The sequence below is a fragment of the Geospiza fortis genome, unplaced genomic scaffold, assembly GCF_000277835.1.
Source record: "Geospiza fortis unplaced genomic scaffold, GeoFor_1.0 scaffold13, whole genome shotgun sequence".
NCBI classification, from domain to species: domain Eukaryota; kingdom Metazoa; phylum Chordata; class Aves; order Passeriformes; family Thraupidae; genus Geospiza; species Geospiza fortis.
Genome location: NW_005054384.1, coordinates 838401 through 844751, shown reverse-complemented (window position 1 = coordinate 844751; position 6351 = coordinate 838401).

The window sequence follows — 6351 nt, the reverse complement described above, 5'->3', positions numbered from 1 at the left end:
AGCTGTCACATGGATACTTGTTACCAAATAGGAATGATGCTGTTTTTCCATCTTTCCTTGAATGGGGGCAGCTTAAATTGTCTTAAAGCTGAAAGGGTCCCAGCTAACAGCAGGGCGATCTATCCTACTACACAGGCACAGGAGGGAAGCAGGGTGTTTGCCTGTGCTCCTGGATAACAATTTCTAGTGACCAGAAAAGCTAAATGAACTTGCTGTCAGTGACAGGTGGTATGAGGGAGTACCACGGTGGGTTTTGTGTCCTGGGTGGAATGTCCATGCCCAGCTCGTTGCCTTTTGTATAAAGTCAAGGATTTTTTTTTTTCCCTGCAGTCGTCCTGATTTTGTATAGGAGAAGAAAAATTATTTTCAGCAGGGCCTTGTTTGTGTGTGCATCGCCTGTGGATTTACTGGTTCCCCTCCTCCCTCTCCTGCCAGGCAGTGTGAGGAGAGTTTAGAGTTACAGGCACCTGTGGCAAGGCCTCCTGAGGTAAATCGCCTCAGCCATTAATCCAGATCTGACCAGCACACGGTCACAGGGCCAGAGGGCTGGCAATCAGTCTTTTTCTGTTGTCTCTTCTGTGTCAGTAGGCTGTTAATAGGAGATTAGCAGCATTAGGGAGACTTTGAGCTAGAAATGGTGAGGCCCTATGATTTGATTTGAAGAGAAAGAAACCCTCCTACACTCCTATAAAAACAAACAGGAGAGCTGGAAATTATAAACGGCAATATAAACACAACTGAGGAAAACACAGTCCCTAGGAAAGATGTAGAGCTCTGTAGTACCTCATAGCTTATCAGCAATGCTTTAACAAAGCAATGAGGTCCATGGAGACCTCAGGTCCCAGTGTGCAGCGCTCTGCTCTTATCACCACGTGCTTTTGTTTGACTCTGGCGAGACCATGACGTGCTGGAATCTGTAGTTCGCTTGTAATTTCCATCAGCAGTAAATCCCCATTAAATATGAAGCTGGCTGGCTGCAGATCCCCTCAATTAGCCCAGATTCAGGGCTTCCCTGGCTGCTGGCAGGCAGTCTGCAGAGCCCAGGGCTGGGGGAAGGTGAACGCTCTCCGGCTGGGCTTGGAACAGATGGCTCGTGGTGATGCTTCCTTATCTCACCCAGCATCGTGGCACAGCATCAAACCTGGGGTTTGTTTCAAAAATAGAACTGTTTAGAGGAGACTCACCTGATTTTGGGCCCACCTGCTGGTGTTCCTGGTCAGTGTGTTTAAGTGCACTGATGTCTGATTTTTTGGCTATATCCAAATCTGTAAAAACAGCAAGTGAGGATGGTACAAGGTAGAAAAGACAACTACAGGGCAGCCACAGCCACAGTCCAGCTGGGAGGTATCACATAAAAGAGAAAAACCAATTTCTGTTTCAACCTTCATCACAAATGCACAAACACTGCATGAGGTGTAAACACTGGAAATTGGGAAACTGGGAACATAGGGCTGTGTTCACAACTTGTCAAAACTTGAGTTTTACTCACATAATAGCAAAAGCTTTCCGAAACAAAGGGCAATTTTAAGTTAAATCCCTTTTCTTTGCTTCATAATCAAACAAAATACTCGCCTTGGCAAGGCTCCTGTCAAAGAACAGCAGCAGTTACTTCGATTTAATTGTTACTGTTATAACAGTCATAATTAGTGCTGGGTGGGGCATTTCATAGCTGTAAGGTGACCAATTTGGTTAGAGGCCTAAGGCATCTTCTTTTCTTCAGCTAGTTATTATCTGTGAGAAAATACTGAAAATACTGCAGCCTGTCATCACTGTGGGTCAATTACACCCTGTTTGCCTAGCACAGCATCTCTTTGCTCATCACTTCAGAGTCACAACCCCTCTAACAGTTAATGCCACTTCTCAAGGCCCAGCTTGCCAAAAACAACTCTCATCCATTAGTCTCCACCTTTCCTCTTTTTTCAAAAGCGAGCCTTGTGCTCTCATGGCTGCGAGAAAGGCTTGACAGTGTGAATCCTGGAACTATTTGTACCACAAGGCAAGCAAGGGGATTTGAGAAAATGGTTCTTTCTCATTTTTGACCTAACTTCCTGACATGTCAGTATTTCTTTTCACAGCGTCTGTCAGTCCTCTGTCCCTCATTTTGAATGCACATTTACTATGATCTGTGTTAATTATTTCTACAAGCAGGCAATGCGTCTTCTGCATCTCGAACTGGACATTTCAGAATATACTGCAGAAGTTAACAGACTCTTTTCCACCTCAGTCTTCTGGTCCTGGCTGTTGCCTGGCCAGGTCTCGTGGTGCTCACAAAGCTGTGATGTGGGTTTGCTTTAGGAAAGCTGCGGTGGTAGCCGTGCCTGAGCCTCGGGAGAAATCCCCAGGGAAGGAACTGATGCTGGTGCAACCTTTGTGTCTTGTGTTTCACTGAGAGCCTCCCTGCGTGCCCCTCTGGCTGTGCTGGGCAGAACTCCCCTGCTTGCTGTTTGTGCTCCTGAACTTGTACAGTAATTAACTGGTAATTTCTATTTTATGAACGGCATGTGAGGTTTTTTTTTAACATAGCCAAGAGTGTGCAGCACCTTTCTGCTGGGAGGATTTCTCCCATCCTCTGGAAGATCTGTGTGCTATTTCAGGGTCTTACCTGTTTGAGAGGTGTGCTTACACTGTGTGTAGGATTAATGTCTCAAGCAGTGCACTGGCCCTATTTCCCTAACGAGCTGATGTTCCCTTGCCCTCTGTACCTCCCTTCCTTGCTGCTCCTTCTCGTCTTTCTTGGCAATGCCAGGTGCAGACAAAGGTAGGATTAGATGTCTAATTAGTTTATGTAGCCTTAGACATACGTGGTTACTTCTTGGCACTGGGGGAAGGGCAGCCTGTGAGGATTCCAGCCCTTGTCTCAGTGAGGTTTTCAGCTTTGGGAGCAGCCTGAGCCCAGGCAGACTCAAAAGGCAAGCCAAAATTTTCTAGACACATTTTGTTCCAGATGCCTGTTCAAGGAGGAAGCTGAAAACCCAGTCTGTATTACCAAATCTGAAATGATTTCTCATTTAATGTTAGATCCAAAAAGTTTATTTCCAAAGAATGACTCAGTGTAGACAGCCTGAAAGAACTTGCTTGAAACATGGCAAAAAAGCTACTAAGCTGTAATTAATGTATTTTGGAACTACGCTGTGGATGGAACACGTTGGATTTATAATATTTTTAGCTTATCAAAGTGAACTTTAGGCTGTAGCTCTCCTGTCTCCTACTGCCACCATGCTTCAGCATATGTAGCCAGGGGAACAGAGAGGATAATGTCATTGTCTTTCCTGCCTGACAGAAGGCTTATTTCATTTGTAATTTCAGTTGTATTTATGGCGTGTTCCAATATATCTGTCATTTGTAATTTCAGTTGTATTTATGGAGTGTTCCAATGAAATGAAATGGATGAGGGTAAAGCAAAGGATCAAGAGTACACTGCAGCTGTGTACACCAGCAAAATAAAATCCCTCAAGAGCAAAGTAAAGGAAATGGGATTCATGTATGAACTCTGACCAGACCTTCAAGGATGGAAAATGGGGTGAATTCTGCCAGGGATTGGGAGCTTGATTTTTGCTCTCAGGGATAGACAGCAGCTGCCCTTATATTTCTCATGGAGTGTCTTTGTGAGTGAGAGGGCTGCATGCTGGTGTGTCAGCCTGGCACTCGGAGTACAACCAAGCTGTGAGGATGGAGGTCACTGTAAACACAGCAAGGTTAAGTGAAATAAGGCCATGAGGAGGTCATGGTGAATTTGAAAGGGAGAGTGGACAGAGAGACATGACTGATGATAGCTCTGGTGATTGGAAACAAAACCTAAAATAACTCAAATTTGTATTCAAGAGCACTTGTCCATGTCAGGACTCTACATCCATCTTTCTGTGTCAGATCAAGCAGCAGTTCACAGCAGTTCACATTTCCAATGCACTCTGAGCTGCTGGAACAGTATTTCTATTCTGAGCTCCCCTTGCAAGGCTGTCTCATTCCAAAAGGTGTGCTCACAAGGAGAAATTCAATACTAGAAAGTTAGTAGAATAATTTTAGGAGATAGAATCACTGCATCCTAAATCCCCAAAGGAGTTGACTCTCTAAATAGCCTTAGCAGGGAAGCATGCTCTGTAAATCATTACCAGAAGTTAGGCTGAAAGCATTTAAACACTTTGTGTAATAAGCAAGTAGGTTCTGCCTCAATCTTCCAAGCCACTGTGGTTTATTTTCCTGAGCCTGCCATGATTAAAGCAGGTTCTCTGGAGCTGCTGTTCATGTGGCAATCAAAGATTCAGACTGGCCAGAAATAGGACAATCGTGGGACTAAATCTCTAGAGCTGCCCGAATCATAGGGTTAAAAGAGGACTGTGAAGTACTTAATAGGCTGCCTACACAGTGCTCAGCAAGTCAGAGGTTAACAAAGGACCTTATTATTTGAAAAGATAATTGAAGCTGAAAACAAGCCGGCCATCCCACAACTAAGCCGTGGAGATCATCAGTTTTTGTGAACAATAGCTGATGATGTTCAGGATTCAGTGAGTTAAGTGGTTAATCCTATACAGAAAGCTGCATCCATAATGCACTTTAAATAGGGGAAATCCACCCAATTTGACCCCTGGAGAATTGCTTCCTGCTGTTATGCTGATGGATATGTCTATAAATATCATGGAAGCCATCAGCAGATAAAATCTCAGAGAGCTGAAAAGCCTCTCCCTATTAAATGATACATTGATCTCCATGAAGCAGCAGGAGCCTGGGGAAATGAGCTGCTGAAACCAATCCCTCTGCTCTCCCCAGAGCCACAAAGCCATACACTGACACTGTTTCCATCTTGATTCAGTGGGGAAAAAAAATCAACTCCCTCATAGACCCTTTCTTCCTTCTGTCCAGTCTTCTGCACAAGGCTGCTCCTTACATTCTGTGTGGGTCACGCAGGCAGCAGTTCATCAGCCTTTTGTGGCACTTTGTTCCAAATTTGTCCTTTGTTTACACCCCTCAGAGAAAGCCTTCAGTCAGGACAGTTTGGGCACAAAGCTGCCAAGGGGTGCAGGACACTCCCGCAGGTTTGTGTGCGTTCTCCAGCACAGGCACCAAGGGGTGCCAGACAAACTTCAGCAACGACTTGTGCTCATCCTCACATCCTTCTGTCACTTCTGGATTTTTTTTCCACTGTCCTGGTTTGGGGTTTTTTTGTTTGTTTCGGGTTTGTTTGTTTGTAGGTGCTTGGGGTCTTGTTTGTTTGGGTTTGTTTGTTTTGTTGTTGCTGCTGTTGTTTTGGGTTTGGTTTTTTGTTTGGTTTTTCTGGGTTGGTTTGTTTGGTTGGTTTTGGGGCTTTTGGGCTGGTTTTTTTGTTGTTGTTTGTTTGGGTTTTTTTAATTATTTATAGCTCAAAATCTTATGGTTTTGAAGCCTATTGCATTATAATGTAAAGCCTGGCTTGTGATTTTCTACTCCCAGAGCTGTTGGTGCTGCATACCATGGAACATGCATGTACCCACAGTTGCATATAGATTTTACCCCCTTCATTTGAGCTCTCCATACTGCCTGTATAATGTCTCCATATCTGTATGTGCATGCAGGTCTCAGAGCAAGCTTGCTGCCTTTCTGGTGTTTGAACTAGCCCTAAATCCTGGGATTTAGAGATGCCAGCCATGAAGGAGTTAACCCATGTTAAATGGTTCTGATTTGTTTTCTGTATCTTTCTTTTCTTCACTCTCCATTTGTTACTCTCCATTTTTTCTTCCTCCATTTTGTTCTCTCTTTTCTCTTCCAGTGCTGACTTAGTGCAAATTCCATCATTTCTCAGCACTGGAGGCTGTCATAGGCAGTTGTGCTGGGCAAACCCCTGGATATCTCCGTGGGACTCACATGCAAAACTTGTGCTGTTAGCAGTCTACTTCCAGAGTTATTAAGGACCAAGCCAATAAAGATTAGAAGAAAGCAGGGTTTTACAGTCCCCACAAACCCAGAGCTGCAAACAGTGTGAGGATACAGAAGGAAAGGGGGTTATGAGGTTCTTTCCCTTCTCTCCACGGGCCTTTCTGCTTAGAAAGTCCTATGCTTGTCTAGCACTGATCTAGGCAAGGAAGAAAAGAACATTCCAGGGACTTTATTTCTGCACTTGTCCTTTGCTGCTTCAGTATCTTTGAGCATGAGAGTCTTTTTTTTTGGAGACTCCAGAAGGAGTTAAAATAAACTGAGACATAAGGGAAGGATCATGAGATTCACCACCCAGCCTGTCCCACTGGCACTCAGGTTGAGTTCAGTGACTCAAAGCAATGGGCTCTCATTACCTCTGAGCGCACTCAGAGAAAATGATTCTGCTCCCTTTTCAGCAGTATCAACAAAAGTGTTCACTGAGTTCCAAGGGGTTATATTTTTGGC